The sequence below is a fragment of the Gopherus flavomarginatus genome, chromosome 5, assembly GCF_025201925.1.
Source record: "Gopherus flavomarginatus isolate rGopFla2 chromosome 5, rGopFla2.mat.asm, whole genome shotgun sequence".
In the NCBI taxonomy this organism is placed as follows: domain Eukaryota; kingdom Metazoa; phylum Chordata; order Testudines; family Testudinidae; genus Gopherus; species Gopherus flavomarginatus.
In genome coordinates this window covers 95496790-95516588 of record NC_066621.1, presented here as the reverse complement: position 1 = coordinate 95516588, position 19799 = coordinate 95496790, and the positions used below count along the sequence as shown (strand labels likewise).

General features: G+C 43.1%; 1 protein-coding gene across 5 annotated transcripts in view; it reads right to left on the bottom strand.

Annotated features, from left to right (window-relative positions):
* The window catches only part of TTBK2 (tau tubulin kinase 2), a 202933-nt gene extending 188348 nt beyond the window's left edge, over positions 1 to 14585 (bottom strand). For 2 of the 5 annotated variants that reach the window (XM_050956635.1, XM_050956639.1), the window contains exon 1: positions 13725 to 13787. The gene's annotated coding sequence lies outside the window, so the exon portion shown is untranslated. Of the gene's footprint in view, positions 1 to 13235; positions 13554 to 13724; positions 13788 to 13949 lie in introns of those variants that run through there. The other 3 variants (XM_050956637.1, XM_050956638.1, XM_050956636.1) reach the window with 3 other exon arrangements.
* Between the last annotated feature and the right edge of the window lie 5214 nt (positions 14586 to 19799).

The following is a 19799-nucleotide window of genomic DNA, read 5'->3' as shown; positions in this document are numbered from 1 at the left end:
TGCAAATTCACCATATTGGAGAACCATTACAAAATTGAGGAGTTAAGAATGGACACATATTAAAAAGCCACTGAGCATAAAACTCTATAAAAGAAAAATAAAACTGTTGCATAAGTGAAAAATACATTTAATCCTTATAATAAAAAGATTGTGCTAAAAATACTCAGATCAGATTTTCTTTCAATGGCACTCAAAGCAATAAACAAGTTATCTCAACACGATGCTCCGCAGAGATTCAAGGTGGAGCAAGAACTCCAGACAGTGACTGAAAGTGAACTTTGTCCAATATCAACAAAAAGGAATTAGAGCCTGAGTCTTTTTGGTAAAACAGAAGACAGACAGAGAACAAGCAGCTAAAATTTGAGTTAAAAGAATTAAGATTGAGCTTTTAGAAGTTCAATTGTCCTTAGTACTGGGGAAGTATTTTTATAAAAATGAATCCGAAAATAAATCAATCAAATTATAGTCCAAAAGAGGGAATTTTGTAGATAGGGCATCCACAGAACACTCGTCATTAAAAAACTAGACAGTAGCCAAATGAGAGAATGACTTCAAAAAACTCTCTCAAACTGAGGAACTCAAGAAAATGCATTTAAACACAAGTGACTGAAGGCACATTATGTGAACTTTTTAACAAAAAAAAATCACCCAGAACAAGCAAAGGGCTATCAACAACAATCAAAATATGGATGGTCACTCATCACATTCATGTAAGTGTTCAGCCAGTGGGTGCAAGGGCTTCTGCATAACTGCTACCCTAAGACTGCTAAAAAACATAATTTTCATCCATGGCATTCAGATATAAAGGAAGCATACGTAATGGTCTGTGGCAGAGACTGGACAGGTTTATCGGGGTCAAATACAAACCAACACCATACCATCCCTAACTTGCAGCCTACGAGAATGCAAAAGTAATATATACAAACCATTCTTTTTGTGAGTCTTAAAGACAGTATCTACGGTTGGCATTTTTGATGCAGCCACTTCAGTGGCATTTAGAGGTCTGTAGCGGGGTGGTTACCTGCTCCAGCCCTGAGGGGTTTAAAAACAGCCCAGGAGTGGACTGTGGCTGGGGCAAGAAGCCTGGGCTGATTGGGGAAAGTAGGCTCAGCTGTGGCCATGCCCCAGTCAGGCCCAGCTGGCCCCTATAAGAGGCAATGAGCCAGGACCCAGTCTGTCTCTCTCTGCTTGTAGAGAGAAAAGGGCCTGGCTGCAAGGGAGCTGAGCAGGGTACTGGGAGTGGAGCAGGGCTGGGGAATGCTAGAGGAGCTAGGGAGCTCCAGCCTGGAAAACCTCCAGGCTGCAAGCCTAGCTGAGGGCCTAAGACCAGTACCGGGGCTGCAAAGGGCAGCCCAGCTAGAGAGAGAGACAGCAGGTCCAACCCAACCTTGCCTGTGATGAGTGGCATGTACTGCAGTCTACCCCAGGAAGTGGGGCTAGATGGTGATTGGCAGTAGCCGTACACTGAGGCGAGGTGGGAGTTCCCCTGGGAGGGGAGACCCTGAGACTGAGGAGTTCTGGAAGGGGGGCAGAAACCCAGTGAAGGAGCACCAGGGTCCTGGGAGAGACACGGGGCCAGAGTGAGGTAAGGCAGATCACCGGCCTGCAGAGGGTGCTCCTGGCTGGAAAATGAGCTAATTCCTGGAGACAAGCGGCAGGGGGACTCACCCCTGTGGTGCCAACCCCTTACAAGTTTTAAAGTATCATTGTCATCTGAAAGAGAACTAATTTCCATCACTCTCTTCTGTGAAATGTTTTTGCTTTGTCTCCTTGACAGACCACATCAGCTGTTCTGTAGCCATCATTATTGAGGGAACAAATAGATGCCTTTTGCTTTGTATTTCAAGGTGGTAATAGCCAGGCTCAACCTGGCCTTCTTTGGTAAAGAATTCCACAATTGAAGACTTCAGCTAAGAACACCTAGGCTCTAAGATGTCCGAGTGAAACCTGGAACAAGAAACAGTTTCTAAGAGAGCCTGACTACAACTGATTGAAAACATTATAGTAATATAAGGACACTTCAAAGAAGATCTAGAACTGGATGGGGAGCTGGTATATACAAAAAAGATGTGAGGTACTCATCAGTTTACGTTGCACAAATGAGCCTTTTCATGATGGACCATTTGCCATTGCTACATGGCCTGAGACTTGGCTACCAGAAGCAGCCTGTTGCAGCAGTTCAGCATGGAGGCAATAAAGACATGGATCACTGTGGCTACATCTGGATCCAAAGAATGAGATGCAAAAAAGGTAAAATGCGTTCCTGACTACAGTTTCTATTTGATTGCCAAGGATTTAAGATGATTACCCAGGTCTTCTCATCACCTTGACCACAGGAAGGCAAATAAATACCCTCTATAGAAGATGAGGCAAGAGCTCTTGCTAGTCCCTTTCATCCAGCAATGCTTCCATCCTTCTCAGCGTGAGCCTGAGCCAACTATTTTTCATTCTCATACTTTTCTCATTCAGCCACTGGAACATCCAAGTATTAGTGCTGGCTATGTCTGATGAAGATGAGATCTGGATCTGGGTGTCAATTTCCTAAGTCCACACATTCTCATGATCTCCCTTGTTATTCGGACCTATACTGAATAGAGAATGCGAGAGAACTAAACTCCGAGTGACACCAAAGGTCAGATATTGGGGAGAAGGAGGAGCCCATCATGATTTTAGGTTACCTAATCAAAAGAAACCAGGAAAGCCAGCTTTGTGTAATTCATCCAATTCCTGATAGGTCTCTTGAAGGCAAATCAACAGCAACATGTGACTAATGATATTGAAGACACATACATCTAGTATCAACAATTAAATCTGTCTTCTGTCCATGAGACTAAGGAGATAACCTGGTCTGATAGATATTAGAACAAGCAGAAGAGAGGCTGCTGCTTAAGACAGTTTGCTAATAGCTCTTTAATAACTTTACTCAAACTCAGATAGTGAAGCTTAAAAATATTGCAATAGTTGACAAGATAATTTGAATTGAAGGATGGGTTTATTGATAATTTTTTACTAGCAATAGTTTATTTAATGAACAAGACAGTCATTTAAAAAAACAGATGCAAGACAGCAGAGTTATGTAGATATGATCTGCTAAAAGATTATCAGTGAGAAAAAGGCTGTCTTTTAGACGTCAATTACAGGACACTGATCAAAGCAGCACAGAAAAAAATCTATGGTCAGCAGAATTAATGACAATAAAAAGGAATCATATGTATATCAGGAAAAAGTAACACTAGCAATACTATTGGTCAATTATAAGCTTGAAATGGTAGAACTGTTGATAAGGCAGAAGAGTTCAATAAATATTTCTGGTCTGTTCTGGGGAAAAAGCTACCATATCATACCTGATGATGATGAAATATCAGTAAGATTTTTTTAAATCAGCAAGTCTGGGTAATTTGCATCCAAGAGTTTTAAAAAAAGCTGGCCTGATTTTAGTAAGTCTTGGGACATCAGAGAACTGGAAGAAAGCTAACGCTGTCTTATTAGTTCAAAAGTGTAAACAAGATGACCAAAGTAATTATAGGTCTGTCAGACTGACAACAATGTCTGGCTAAATAATGGAACAGTGGATACCAGCCTTTATTAATAAAGAATTAAAAGAGGGTAATTTTGTTAATGCCAATCAACATAAGACTATGCAAAACAGATCTTGTCAACATAACATGTGATCTTGATGAGAGTATGAGTTTGGTTGATAAAAGTATAGTCTTGATGCAATATACTTAAACTTCACATAAGGCATTTGAATAAGAAACTAACATGATTCAAAATCAACACGGTGAATATTAAACAGATTCAAAACTGGCTAACAATAGGTCTCAAAATGTAACTGTAAATGTGGAATCATCAAGTGGGTTTGTTTCTAGTGGGGTCCTATACAGATCAGCCCTTTGCCCTATGATATTAAATATTTTACTTAATAGCTTCCGTTTGTGTCCTCTCCAAAGACTGGGGAAGAGGTGAATAATGAAGAGGATAGGCCACTCATACAAAGTGATCTGGGTCACTTGGTAAACTGGGAGCAATCAAACAGTATGCATTTCAATATGGCCAAATGTAAGGGCATACATCCAGGAACAAAAATATAGGCCACACTTGCAGGATGGGGACTTTATCCTAGGAAGCAGTGATCCTGAAAAAGACTTGGGAGGATAGTCAGCTGCACAGGAGCTCCCTGTGTAATAATGTAGCTAAAAGGCATTGTGTGATCCTTGGATATATGTAAGCTGCTGGCCTGTCTCCCTACTCCAGGAAAGACTAATACTAGGCCAAAGTCTGTTTCAGGATGTTCTGTGAAGACATGGTTTATTAAATAAATGAGATACAAAAACCCTTGACCAAGAGAATCTAAAGGGGCCCAGAGTCACTTTACTCTACACCTCTTCCTCTGCTCCAGGGCCAGTCACAGAAGTCAAACTGCCTCCTACAGCTTCCTTGTCAAGTGAGCTCTCAGCCCTTCCCAGGCCTAACCTGAACACTTCCCAGCTGAGTCTGATAACTGAGCAGCGCTAGCTGGCCCAGGTCCTTAAAGGAGCAGAACATCCTGTTACCATGTATTAACAGAAGAATATGAAGTGGGAAAGTTATATTACAGACGTGGCCAAACTTACTGACCCTCTGAGATGCACATGACAACCTTCAGAAATTTGAGAGCCAGGGCAGCCTCTCAGGGTTTCAGCCCTGCGGTGGTGGTGGCGGGGTCCTCAGGGCTTCAGCTGCACGGGAGACACCTGCGGGGATTTGGGGCTTCTGCCCTCTGCCCTGCTCCTGCTGAAAAAGTCTGTGCCCCAGCAGGCACGCCCCATGGGGCTGAAAGCCCCAAGATTCAGCAGACATGCCCCATGGAGCTGAAGTCTCAAGACCCTCTTCTCTGCTAAGCAGAGGTGAGGCATGGGGGAGGGGTCACATACGCCCCAGATTTTTCCCAGAGTTTGCTTGCCCCCTCGATCACATGGTGGCACAGGACTCCCTCCCTACATGACAGCTGCTGTAGCAGGCAAGCTGGGAGTTGTGGCAGTGGAGAGAGGCAGCGGCAAACAGCTGGGAGTTTCAAGGAGAGAGCCTCTGCTTTTGCTGCTGCCTCTCCCCACAGAGCTAAAGCAGTGGGCCCTCCTCGCAGCTCCCAGCTGTTTGTGGCTGACTCCCCAGGGAGCTAGCACTTGGGAACTGCAGGGAGGGACCACTGAGGATAAGAGGGGGGGCATGACTCAAGCTGTTGGGGGGAGGACAAAGCTTTAAATTGTGTCTCCCCACTCTCAACGGGCACTAGTCATCTCTGCCAGAGGCTCCTAGTCCCACCACCCTGCAGGAGGGCAGAAACCCTGAGCCTCTCCCTCCCTCCCTAGTCTGGTAGGTGGAGAATGAGAGGAGTATGGGGGAGCACCGCAAGACGCACTTTCACTGTAAAAGAGCAGCATGAGGCTCACGAGCTGCGGCTTGGCCACCTCATTATATTACTTCTTTGTTTGGCACTGGTGCGACCGCTGCTGTAATACAATGTCTAGTTCTGGTGTCTACACTTCAAGAAGGATATTGAAAAATTGGAGAGGATTCAAAAGAGCCATGAGAATGTTTAAACTTAACTTGACTACAGACTGTAGGTTCTCAAACTGGGAATCAAAAAGTAATGACGGAGGGCTCTTCAATTTAACATGTTTGGAACCAGGATATAGGCAGCCTTATAGACTCATAGACTCTAGGACTGGAAGGGACCTCGAGAGGTCATCGAGTCCAGTCCCCTGCCCTCATGGCAGGACCAAATACTGTCTAGACCATCCCTAATAGACATTTATCTAACCTACTCTTAAATATCTCCAGAGATGGAGATTCCACAACTTCCCTAGGCAATCTATTCCAGTGTTTAACTACCCTGACAGTTAGGAACTTTTTCCTAATGTCCAACCTAAATCTCCCTTGCTGCAGTTTAAGCCCATTGCTTCTTGTTCTATCATTGGAGGCTAAGGTGAACAAGTTTTCTCCCTCCTCCTGATGACACCATTTTAGATACCTGAAAACTGCTGCTATGTCCCCTCTCAGTCTTCTCTTTTCCAAACTAAACAAACCCAATTCCTTCAGCCTTCCTTCATAGGTCATGTTCTCAAGACATGTTCTTCATAGGTCATGTTCTCAAGACATGTTCTCTTGTTGCTCTTCTCTGGACCCTCTCCAATTTCTCCACATCTTTCTTGAAATGCGGTGCCCAGAACTGGACACAATACTCCAGTTGAGGCCTAACCAGTGCAGAGTAAAGCGGAAGAATGACTTCTCGTGTCTTGTTTACAACACACTTGTTAATGCATCCCAGAATCACGTTTGCTTTTTTTGCAACAGTATCACACTGTAGACTCATATTAAGCTTGTGGTCCACTATGAACCCTAGATCTCTTTCTGCCATACTCCTTCCTAGACAGTGGAAGATCATTATCTAATGATCAGAGCCAGAGTCTGCATCAGGAGTCAAACTAAGAGGTCAGAGCTGAAGTCAGAGTCAAGAATCGAGCCAGGGGTCAGAGTCAGATATCAGAGCTGATGGTCAAAAGTCAGGCATAGCAGCAGGAACCAGATATGAGACAAGGAGCAGCGGTAAGGCAGGAACTGGGATTGGGTGCTGGAGTAAGGCAGGAGAAACCAAGAACAGAACAGAAGCAGGTCAGGAACCAAGAACAGGACTGGATGCAGATCATAGGACACAAGCAAAGAGTGGGGTCCAATTGGCAGCAATAGGAAGTCTGCTCAGTTGTTTGGACAATCCAACCAGGTCATTTCCTGGCTTAAGTCATGAGTGCAAGCCAATCAGGCACTCTAGACCTTGGATGTACTGACAGGACTTCCTGTATGACCTGACCTTTCAAGATTAGTGAGGTGCTGCTTCATCTGTCTCTCCTGGTGGTGACAAAGGAGTGTTAGTGACCAAGTGTCCTCAAAGCCCCAGATTCTAGGCCCACCTCCTTCAGATCCTTACATAGCAGAGATAACGTATAACAAGATCCAATGCCCGGAAGCTGAAGATAGCCAAAGTCAGGACTATAAACAAGATGCAAATATTTTAACAGTGAGGGTAATTAACCATTGGAACAACTTGCCAAGGGTTATGGTGGATTCTCCATCACTGGGAATTTTTAAAATCAAGATCAGATGTTCTTCTAAAATATATATTCTAGTTCAACCACAGTTATTGGACCTGAAGCAAGAATTAATTCAGGGAAGTTCCATGATTTGTGTTATGCAGCTCAAACTAGATGATCACAATGGTCTCCTTCTGGCCTTTTTTTAATTTTTATATATATATTTCCATCCTAAACACTTTCTCACAGCAAGAAAGTGTTTAGGATGAGATGGGTGAAGAGTCTGTATCGATCATCAAAAGATGACTACGAAGTAGCATTAGTAATCAAATAATAATCTTCCCATGTAAATTAGTTTGCCACAACACTGCTCCTAGACCACAACAGTATACCTAATAGTCCAGCTGTCAGATGACCAAGAGGCTTGTAAGTCTTTTGGTGACCTTCTCGGTAGTTCAATTTGTGTATTGCAAACATCCGGTTCAATATGCCAAAGAAGTCATGTCACACAATTTCTTACAAAACAGAAGAGTCGTGGTCCAAGCAGAGATGTTCTTTTTCACCAGCTGAGCTGCCAAACACACAAACAAACCTACTCCCATTATTAATCTAACAGACAAGAAGAGTTTCCTCAAAGCCATTACAGCCTTTCATGCAATCCATATTTAGAAAATAAAACAATATTAAATATTCATACTATATTTTAAAGTATGTATTGTATTGTGCTGCCACCAGCAGCAGTGCAGAAGTAAGGATGGCATGGTATGGTATTGCCATCCTTACTTCTGCACTGCTGCTGGCAGAGTGCTGCCTTCAGAGCTCGGTGCCCAGCCAATAGCCACCACTCTCTAGCTGCCCAGCTCTGAAGGCAGAGCAGAAGTAACAGTCGCAATATCGCGCCTCCGTTAAAATAATTTTGAGACACCCCTCCCCCCAACTCCCTTTTGAGTCAGGACCCCCGATCTGAGAAACGCTTATTTCCCCCATGACAGCTGTATAGTACAAGGTAAAAGCACACAAAAGACCAGACTTCACAGGGGGAGACAAGATTTCAAGGTCCAGGACTCGTTTCCTATGGTCGTGAATCTGGTAAGCCCCTATGTATCACAGAACAACATATTTTAAAAGTCAAAAGTAAAAAGGCTAAAAGAAATAAAGGTTTTGACTTAAAAAAGAGACTGAACAGAGTTTTTTTCATTTGTAAATTTAAAAAAAAATCTAAGGTCGTTTTTATGGGATAGTGAATCAGTTTAAAAAAAAGTGTTTGCATAATGATGACACAACCCTAATAGTAGTACAGCATTTTATAATTTCTAAAGTTACCTATAGCAATGAGTGCTCCACCAGCAAAAATCACAAGTAATCTTAATAAATTTTTCACCATTTTGAAAGCATTATGCAGAAAGGAGGATGCCAAAACCGGCATGAACTGAATTTCTACTGCAGAGAGAACATGCTCAGGAGAAGACTATCACATGGCAAACAAGGTAACGTGATTCGGTGGTGATAATCATATAAGTAAACAGGTTCACATCTAAGAGGATATATTAAATATAATAAATAGACAAACTCCTCACAAAAGTCACCAATGCTATTTAAAAAGTAGAGTAGGTTATTTAAAAAAAAAATTAAATCCATGTTTAAGACCCAGAACAATCCAACTGCCCTGGATAAGTTATACCATTTTCTGGCATCCATCATTCTGTGATTCCAGAACTCATTATTCAGAATCAGATATAATGTGAGAATAGGAGATCTCAACATCAAATATCATTAGTAGTGTTGTCCCTTTTGAACTGTAGCAGCTCATCAAAGTTCAAGGCCATGGGAATATTCTAACTGGGGGCAGAAATTGACAATAGAGTCCCATATTTTCTTCGATGCAATCTTGTTTATTTACAAGCAATGTGCAAAGTCCTACTTCTCCAAATGCAGGAGGAACCAGAAACACAAGAATAGTTTCTTAATTTACGGTCCCAAACCTCTTAAACTTTCCTCCCCCACACACTTTACCCCAAAACAATACTCAAACAAAAGCCCCTCGACTCACCTAGCCTAAAACTCCTTTTTAGTTGGGGGTTTGTGATTAACTTCTCCCAACAGTTATGCCAACTGGTGTGTGCATTCAAACACATCAACCTCACTGAGTTTTTTTAACTCAGCCCATAACAAGGCTTCATCCAGCTCAGTCATAACAATATGTATTGTATTCTTATGAGCATACCGCACTCCATACCTAGCTCAGGATGAAAAATGTAATGGGATTCAGCACATACCACAAATTTGTAATAAACGGGGTGGAAGAAGCTGTCAAATGGAGAGTATACATATATCAAAAGTTGGAGAAATCTGACAATTAAAAAACAAAACACAACATCCTGAAGGTTTTGATTATAAACTTAGACCAAGTAAAAGGCTGGGTGATGTTTTGAGAGAAGGGATATGTAGGGGCATCACAAGGCATGGTGCAAAAAAGTGTCTAGGCCTAAATTTTGCTTTAAAAAACACTATTTACATTATGTGGTGTTCAAGATTTTCAATGAAGACCTTTGTTAAATGTTGTCCTGTAGCATACACAGTCCAACCAATAAAGAACAGGGTGGGTGCATAAGAAATTATATTATTCTGTCTAGTTTCACTTTCTAAACTGAGTGAAATGTAATAGATACAAAAATTATGAAAGATAAATCAGATATTTAATTCCTATGTTAATATTCTAACAAGTCAAAAGAGGTAAATATATATATTTTATTTTAATCTGATGAACAAATCTCTTTCACCACTAATGCCAAGAACAAATCAATACATTGTCTGGTTGATGGCAAGTCATTTTTAACCAAAGCATAATCTACACTTCTTGGCTATTTTAGTGTGCAATTTGTAGTAAACTGATTCTGCAAACTTTAACTCTTGTATGATTAGTACATTGTCTACTAAACATGATAAATTTTGAACGGTCTGTTAGGTTCCTGGCTTATCTGTCACTGGAGGAGAGGGTGTTTCAAGAGGTGGAAAGGGGAGGGGAAACAGTGGCTGGCTGGTCCATATACCAGGCATTCCTCTGAGATTGCAAAGAATAGTATTGTCTTAAATTGAACATGCAGCTGTCTCTCTGTCCCTTTAGCCAGATTCTACAGTTTTGAATAGTGGTTTAAGAGAGCAGAAGGTGACAATGATGCAGAAAATGGGAATACAGAGAAACTATATAGAAGACCAGCTTTAGAATTGTCAGTGTATTCTTATAGTAGGATCAGGTCTTAGTTTAACAGGAGATATAAAAAGAATGTTGTTGATTGTACATTCCAACTTGATGTACAATATTGTATATACAAAAATAACTGGCTGTATCAGGGCTCTCTATAATTTTCTTGCAATAAAAGTTAAAATATGGTTATGGATAAAAAAAAAGTGTTTTCCTTTTAGAAACAATTCAACTTTTATTTTAGTATACATATAAACCTCTGTGGCCTGAAAACTGCACGTTACAATTTAACAGAAAATGCAACATGCAGTACTATATAACTCCATCAGACCTGATTAATGTCTCATGGACTTCCACTCACACATTTGCCATCAGTCTGAATTTCCCTACTGCTTCCAAAATACCACAAAGAGGTTAAAGACACAGTGGCTACCAAGTACACAGTAGCAGATCTGAAGCAAATAAAAATAAAAATGGAAATGTTTTCTGAAGAAAGCTAGTAATACATTTCCATTGTACACAGTATTTAGATATACTGTGCCAAAAATAACTTTATGAAAGCCAAATAAAAAGCATTAGCAAGAAGTACATAGTCACTTTTTTATACACATCACAAATCACTTTGTTCATCCTTTGCAAATCAAACTGATGTTAACAAGACTACCTCTGGAATAACACTTTAACTTTAAGACTTAGTACTTTGCTTACTCAAATATATTACTAGGGCATTTCACTGTATAATCCTGAGAAGTCATTGTCAAGAGGTGAAAAGATTTTGTACTGAGCTACACAGAATATTGAATACATTTGTCCCACATTTCACTGTTGAGAGTCAATGCTACTGCGGACACAGAAAAAAATTGCAGGACCATATCACCTTTAACCTCTTGTTCTCTCAAGTACTGTAGCAAAAATGAATTAACACACACCCAGATACACTCCAACAAAGACACAGCATTGCTTACAGAGGATTTATAACAAAAACTAAGCTTTTGGCAGACCTGCAACATGGAATTCATTCTCTCTTTTCAATGCTAATTATATTTAAGAGATACTAAACTAAACAATAAGCAGTACAATGTTCTTTGCATCTCCCACCCCAATAATCAATATATCTTATTGGCTTTAAATTATTATTCTGATAATGCAACTTCACCGCTCAACTTCAGAATCTCCACTCATTCTGAGGTTTTACAGGACCTCATTTGTTAATATTAAAAAATGTATATAGCAACAAATGTATCAAGGCACTTAATAAATTTCTCTCATTTAAAATAAAAGCAGCTTGTTAATTTTAAATATTGTTTCTCCATGTACACTGTCTGCATAAGAAATGTCTTCACTATAATCCATTTCACACATTTCCTTTCACCTTCATCATAAATACTATACACTGTATAGAAGATGTAAAGCTAGAAACATGCCACTTCTTTTGTTCTTCCAATTGGCATACAATAGCTGATTAGAATTTGTAAGTCCATCCCTGTCTACACTAAAGAGTGTTCCCTATTTCCACAGCATATACCGTCAAGGTTAGAAATTCCATACCAATCTTTGTCCTCTCACTGCTTTTGCTCTCATGGTAACAGAAGTGCAAGGATGCTGTAACATAGCTTTCAACCCTCATCTATACATTCAGAAATAATATATTTTGTTACATCCTTAAATACTACCAGTGGCAGATAAAATTGCATTTTTAAAAGGTCCTTGCCATATTAGGTTTGTTTGTTTATTTGTTACAACTGTGGCCTACCGAGGCATATCTCATATCTGTAGTCATGTATCGATGAAACTGTTGTTAATGTCTCCAGTGCTTAATGTGACAGACACCAGACAGATTCTCCATCCATCCTTGCCCATATATGTATGTAATACACACGTCCATAGCATATTTGCGTAAGAAAAGGAAACAGCCAAAATCTATTATAAACTTGGCTGTTTCAACATTAAGTGACAAATATCTGCTAATAATACTGTATATCCTCTTCTAGTAAGAGAAACTAAAAAGCATAATCATGTGCCTATAAATTTAACTTCAGAGTAGAAAGGCCATGGTGGAGAGTAAAGCTGCTGGGAGGACTCCAGTACCTGGTGACTTTATATCAAATAAAGGAATAACTATTCTCCCCCTCCAATCTAGACAATCTATGTTGTATAGTAATGACAATATCTTTCAGAATGTCCTGTAGCATGCCAAAGCTTCTGTGCACCTTTTATGCCTGCAGCATTACACCATAATTAAGATTTCACTAATAATCGTCTTACAATACATAACAGCACCTCTCATCCAAACGACCCAAAGTGCTTTCATGCAGCAAAAACCCATTCGTCACTAGCAGTCCATCTGCAACCAATCGGGAAATTATCTAGCAAGGGGATCTTATCTTGCTGTAGCCCGGAAGGCTCCTCCCTTGCCCCTTAGCGCTCACTACCCTTATGTCATCGGTGATTACCCGTAATTTGTGTGTGCCTGTTAACAATTCTCCCCTAGCTCCGGCACGGCCAATCTCGAATGGTCCCACTCGTTTTCCAGCCCCCGTCACCATCTACTAAAGCAGGGGTTCTCAAATTGGGGGTCAGGACCCCTCAGGGGGTCATGAGATTATTACATGGGGGGTCACGAGCTGTCAGCCTCCACTCCAAACCCCGCTTTGCAGCCAGCATTTACAATGGTGTCAAATATTTTAAAAAGTGGTTAATTTATAAGGGGGGGGGGGGTCGCACTCAGCAGCTTGCTGTGTGAAAGGGGTCACCAATACAAACATTTGGGAACCACTGCGCTGCGGGATGCGCCGGCGAATAATGCCTGGATATTTCTAGCTCCCCTGGCATCCCACCCGCCCTGGTCCCCCGTCCCCAGCGTGGAGACAAAGGACCAGCCATAAATAACAACAACACAATAGTAAGGCGGCGGGGCCCGGCGGGGGGCAGGTCTAGACCATCTGAGCCTCGCGGGCGGCTCTCACCTGGAACGCGGCCGAGCCGGCGGCGGCGGCGGCTCCTCCCCGATGGGGAGTCAGACGGCGGGGGGCCGGGTTAACGCCTGCGGCCCCTCAGCTGCAGTCGGGGCTAGCGCCGCGGGGCCCGCCTCAGCCGGCTGCCCATCGCGTGCGGTCTCTATGGTGACTGGCAGGCTGGGAGGGAGCCCGCCGGGCGGGGTGACTAGTGCCGTGGGGCAAGGAGTGCTAGTGGGGTACTACGGGGCCCGTGCCCCGCCCCAGCAGGCTTAACCCCTTCTCTGCCGCCTCTCCCATGCCTGCTGCAGTCCCCGCCGGACCCGACTGGTCTCGCTACCGTCGCAATACACGCCCCCCCGCTCCGTGCGCCAACTAGCCTGCCATCTCTGAGAGCACCGCCCATCTGCAGTCACGCTGGACGCTGATTTGACGGCTACCGAGCTTCTCGCCCGCCGATTGGCTGACAGGAATATCACTGATGATGAAAGGAGGGCGTACCTTGGAAATACCGCTGTCTTCAGGTTTGCTTGAGAGCAGCGGTAACCAGTTAACAGAGTCACAATGGTCTGCACGCATGCGCACGGCAGAAATGCATTCTGGGTATTGTAGTTTTCCGGCTGCCGCTGCGGAGATGGTGGGTGGCCGGGAAGCGTTGAAGGAGGCTGGAGATGATAGTTAAAGCCCAGGGCTAGGAGCCGGGACTCCTGATTTCCTGTGACTTACCTAGGCGCAGTGAGGTGCCCTCTGTTCCGTGCAGGGTCACAGTCTGCTGGCATCACCACAGCGTCCAAGCGCCTTCCCGTGGTGCGTTTGGAGCATCTCGCCTCTGCAGCCCGGGCTCTGGTTCCCCTCGCTCGAGTGAGAGCAGCGGAGTAGCTGCGTCCCCACTGCATTGCTAGCTCCACCCTCAGCAGCACTCCAGCTCCAGCCTGCGCTCCCCGAGCAGCCGGCGAGCTGAGTGTTACCTCTGCTGGAGGTGCGTGTGGATGCACAGGAGTGGGGTTAGTGCAACCGTCGAATGATGCTTTGTGCTAACACTGCAGTGAAGACAGGCTCTAAGAGACGTGACTTGCAGCTGTTATATGTAGTTTATTTTCCATTTCCACCTGCGTCTGCGGGAGTGGGGGGTAGGGTTTGTTTTCTGTAGGTACACGCTGCTCTGTGTTTATAGTAAAGGAAGGTTTAAGAGTGCACCTTGCAGTTTGTGGTGAGGTTTGTAACAGTTCTTCGCTCCTGTGGGAGTTCCAGCTGTATTTTTGGCCAGCCTTGAATTAGGCTCCATCTCTCCAGCACTGACGAGCCCTTATCCTTATAGTAGAAAGTTCCATAGGTGAGGCATGGAGGGACTTGGAGGGTCAAGTGCCCCCACAGAGTGCTGCTTGGCATGCCAGGGGGGTGGGGGATGGAGGGGAAGAGAGAGGGGCTCTGTCCTCCTCCTGATGCATCTGCCCCCGGGCACCATATGCCACTTTCCCTGGCAGCCAGGCCCAGGCCCACGGTGAAAGGGGCAGGACTCCAGGAGCAGCCACTTTTCACACTGGCTGCTCTCTGCAGCACAGCACAGCTGCTGCCTGAGAGAGCCTGGCTGGGAGGCGACTGAGTTGGGGACAGGGGCCGAGCATGCCGGCATCCCCTCTCCCCCCTAGCATGGTTCCAGCGTGCTCAGCTCCTGTGCCCAGCAGCCAGGCCTGGGCAGAGAGCAGAAGGGGTGGCCTGCTCCTGCTATGACCACCTTCCCAGCCTGGGAGAAGGACACCCCCCCACACACACAGCCCCGCAGGTAACTCTGGTGGGGCAGAGACAGCATGGCAGCCCCAAGCTGGGCATGGAGGGGTGGTGGTGCTGCTGGACAGAGGAAGCACATGGGGGGGGGGGTCACGTATCCTCCCCCGCATAGGAAGGCTGGAGTTGCCTGCTTCTTACCTCTTCTCATATGTCAAACCACCACTTTCCAAATTCCTCCCAAAAATATAGATAGTAGCCTTTCCAAAATTACTTCCATTAATTTCTAGGATCAATCCCACTTATTCCCCACGAACCATATTCATAGCTATACTATATGGTGCACATATGCTACTCAGTTTAGAGATTCTAACCTTTCTATCTCAGGGTTTTATATTGCCACCAGTTACTACAGTACTTGCACACCTCCACGTAAAATCAATAATAGCAGAGTGAAAAGTTCTGCTTGGAGGAGGGTGTGTATTTATTTTTATATTTAATTTTTGTACATTAATTTTCTCTACACATTTATATTTTTATTTATATTTACATGGCATTACTAAAGCACAGAAACTGATAGCACTCACTACCTCATACAACAATTGGCAATTGTGTGGTCAAATAAGTTGTGTCTTTAACAATAATACTTCACACTGTTCTATAGGAAGGATTTTAAAAAACTTTACATACATTAATTTAGCCTCACAACTCTCCTGAATGCTAGGTCAGTATGATCCCCATTCTACAAGTGGGAAAACTGAATGGTTTAAGTGACTTGAGCAATGTTTCAGATTGCAGGAGACTTGAAAGTAGAACCCAGGTTTGCTACTTCCCTTAAAGAGAAGGAAGATCAATGAACTTGTTTTTGAAAATTCCAATTGAACATTTTTCTAAAGTTTAAAACTGGGTTTAGAATAGAGTGAGTAAGTATGTTGGTCTACTAGTCCTCCAGAAAAATCAACACTGAAATCAATAAATGGATTGCTCAAGAGATGCCCAAGCTACTGAAGTAGCAGGTCAGGCTTAAAGTGTTTCATAAGAGCCATGTGGGGCCCAAGATTAGAATAGCAGAGTGTAAATTGACTTGGTTATCTTGATGTAAAAACATACCTCTTTTTGCAGTGAAAACATAGACGTAGCAATGTGCACTACTGCCCTAGTCTGGTTATTGTACGCTGCATATGCAAGTTTGTCATGCAGCCTTTGAAATTAATAAATCAAAGATAATTGAGGTAAGTGCCACTTCTGTATCTATTTGCCAGAAGTGATGAGTTGTTTAAACAGAAAGATCTTAAGCTGCATCTATTGAAATCTGTGTCTGAAGACCCTTCCCCTACCCTGAAGTAGATGCTACTGGAACCAGGGTTCAAATAATTACAGGGGACAACTAATGAATAACAGGATCAGGAGTGAGTGTCACAAGTACAAAACCAGGAATCAGGAAAGGGACACTGAGCAAAGAACTTTGGACAGCACCCACTGCTCCTCAAAAGGTGTGTAAGGAGCCAGCAGATGCGGCCCAGAGGACCTCTGCCCAGATGCATGAGCCAAGGGAGGAACAGAGGTAGGTCTCAGTCACAGAGCACCCCCTCATCCAGTATCCTCCTCCTGGTATTTTACGTGGCCATTTAGGCCAGTGCCAGGTGGAGGTTAATGAGCAGATCTTGCAACTTTATGGAGCCACGGACAGGGTGTACGTAGATCAGAAGATGTGGGCAAAAGTGCAGCTAGAAGCTTAGGAGAAGGTTCTGGAAGAGCCAGAAAAGGGGGATCTTAAGCTGCAGTGAATGAGTCAGTAGCACAGATAAAAAGCCACTGGTTAGCAAGTTAACTCTAGCTAACTCTAACTTGGCTGTGAATTCATCAAGTCACTTTAACTAACCTTAACTAGTACTAGTCCATGCAAAGACAAGGTAATCCAGTTTCCAATGCTGCTATTCATCCATATTTGAACTTTCTTTTACTACCTACTGATTTTACATGTGACAGAGATTATAAAATGAGAAAAACTAGATACAAACTTCTCAATTTGTTAATTTGTGCAAGAAGTTGTCAAAAATCATAGAATATCGGGGTTGAAAGGGACCTTAGGAAATCATCTAGTCCAACCCCCTGCTCAAAGCAGGATTAATCCCCAACTAAATCATCCCAGCCAGGGCTTTGTCAAGCCTGACCTTAAAAACCTCTAAGGAAGGAGATTCCACCATCTCCCTAGGTAACCCATTCCAATGCTTTACCACCCTCCTAGTGAAAACGTTTTTCCTAATATCCAACCTAAACCTCCCCCACTGCAACTTGAGACCATTACTCCTTGTTTTGTCATCTGCCAACCACTGAGAACAGTCTAGATCCATCCGCTTTGGAACCCCCTTTCAGGTAGTTGAAAGCTGCTATAAAATCCCCCCTCATTCTTCTCTTCTGCAGACTAAATAATCCCAGTTCCCTCAGCCTATCCTCATAAGTCTTGTGCTGCAGCCCCCTAATCATTTTTGTTGCCCTAATCATTTTTGTCCTTCCAATTTTTCCACATCCTTCTTGTAATGCAAGGTCCAAAACTGGACACAGTACTCCAGATGAGGCCTCACCATGTCAAACTGAGGGAAATGATCACATCCCTCAATCTGCTGGCAATGTTACTTATACAGCCCAAAATGCTGTTAGCTTTTTTGGCAACAAGGGCACACTGTTGACTCAAATCCAGCTTCTTGTCCACTGTAACCCCTAGGTCCTTTTCTGCAGAACTGCTGCCTAGCTGCTCGGTCTCTAGTCTATAGCAGTGCATGGGATGCTTCTCTCCTAAGTGAAGGATTCTAGCTGTCTTCCTAGATTCTAATTTCAGATGTATTGTGGGTCTCAGAGTCTATTACTGCTATGAACATTTATGCAAACTATAGTGGATTTTACTGTGCACATTTGTAATTTACTCTCCTTATGCTTGTAAACAGTTTAGGAATGTCTTTTCTTCCTATAACTATCACATCAGTTTTGTTGTTCCAAAACATTGTCCAAAACACTATATTATTTTGTTTATATTTTTAATTCTAAATTATTCTGCAAATGTCAAGTTCACTCTGCTTGGCACAAAAAGAGCAAATTGCACTTCTGTCTCAGCGAAGGCCTAGATGCTTGGTGGGGAGAATTTCACCTAGGGAAGGAGGACAGGCAGGGGCCTAAATCTTTGCTGGTGTAACTCCTCACAAGTCAATGAAATTAAGCCAGGAGAGAAGGTGGCCTAGTTTTCCAACAGAGAGGGGAACTATCACAATTGTTGGGAGTTTTGTAATAGCATCACTCAGTGGGTGAAGATTATCAAAATAGGAGGAGGTGGAGCTCACCTCTGTTGTGACTGTACATTACTATGGGGTTGATGTCCTGTGAAGTGTCATTGCATTATCTTGTGTGGTGGGATACGGCCTAGGGAAGAGAACTGAGACAAGGCAATAAACATATCTGAAAGAAGTCTGTGTCTATCATAAATATACAGGGAAGGGTAACAACCTTCCTGTATACAGTACTATAAAATCCCTCCTGGCCAGAGGCACAAAATCCTTTTTACTTGTAAAGCATTAAAAAGTTCAGGTAACTGGGCTGGCAGCTGACCAAAAGGACCGATAAGGGGACAAGATACTTTCAAATCTGTAGGGGGGAGAGGCTTTGTTTGTCTGTTCTGTGTCTGTCTGTTCTGGGTGCTTGCTGGAGACAGATCAAGAAAGCAAGCAATCCAACTCCATTAGAATTAGTAAGTACTAGTAAGGAAATGTGTTGGTTTATTTTTATTTCGGCTTGTGATTTTCTCTGTGCTGAGAGGGAGATGTATTCCTGCTTTTCTTTTTGTAATTTTAAAGTTTTGCCCAGAGGGAAATCCTCTGTGTTTTGAATCTAATTGCCCTTTGAGGTTATTTTCCATTCTAATTCTACAGAAGTGCTTCTTTTACCATTTTTTCTTTCTAATAAAGTTCTGGTTTTTTAAGAATCTGATTTTTTTTTTTTTACTGTCCAAAAAAATGCTTGGTCTATGCTCATCTTTTCTCAAACCTCCCCAGGAAAGGGCGTGTAGGGCTTGGAAGGATATTAGAGGGGAGTAGGAACTCCCAAGTGGTCCTTTCCCTAAATTTTGTCTAATCACTTGGTGATGGCAGCATTACCTAATCTAAGGTACAAGGGAGAATTTGTGCCTTGGGGAGTTTTTAACCTAAACTGGTAAAAATAAGCTTAGGGGTATTTCATGCGGGTCTCCATGTCTGTACCCTAGAGCTCAGAGGGGGGAGGAAACTGACAGTGTCCCTAAGCATACCCACAGCCAGACAGACTTAAGAGAATAAGCGTGTATGTACACTTATACAGAACATGAAAGAGGTAAAAACAACGTTTGTGCTCCCAACAGTCCTGCCCTCCCACAAACCTCACTAGAGAGCTCCAAGAAGTGACAGAGACTTTAGCACCATTACGTTTCCCCTAGAATTGCACTAGTGGATGGATGTGATATGCTGTCCCTCTTTTTCCTCTGTGCCACGTTGGCAGAGAGGGGAAATGTACTGGAAACAGAACAAAAAAAGAGATAGAAGCTTGGATTATTCTTGTCCCATCAGGTGCCAGTGTAGCTCCAACTATAGTCAGGAAGGCTTGGAACCCCACAAACTCCCTTCCTCCACATCAGCTCCCACTTCAGAATTTCCTGCCTAATGAGTTTCCATTTCACAGCCATTAAAGAAGCAAGAATTGGGTGCAGAGTCTCCATAGGTTGACCTACTAAAATCAAGCTAAAGGCACTGAACTGTGCCTACTTCGGTGTTAAGTGGAATTTCAATCAAATTAAGTTTGCGCCATTGAAAAAAAGCATCTTCTTACCTG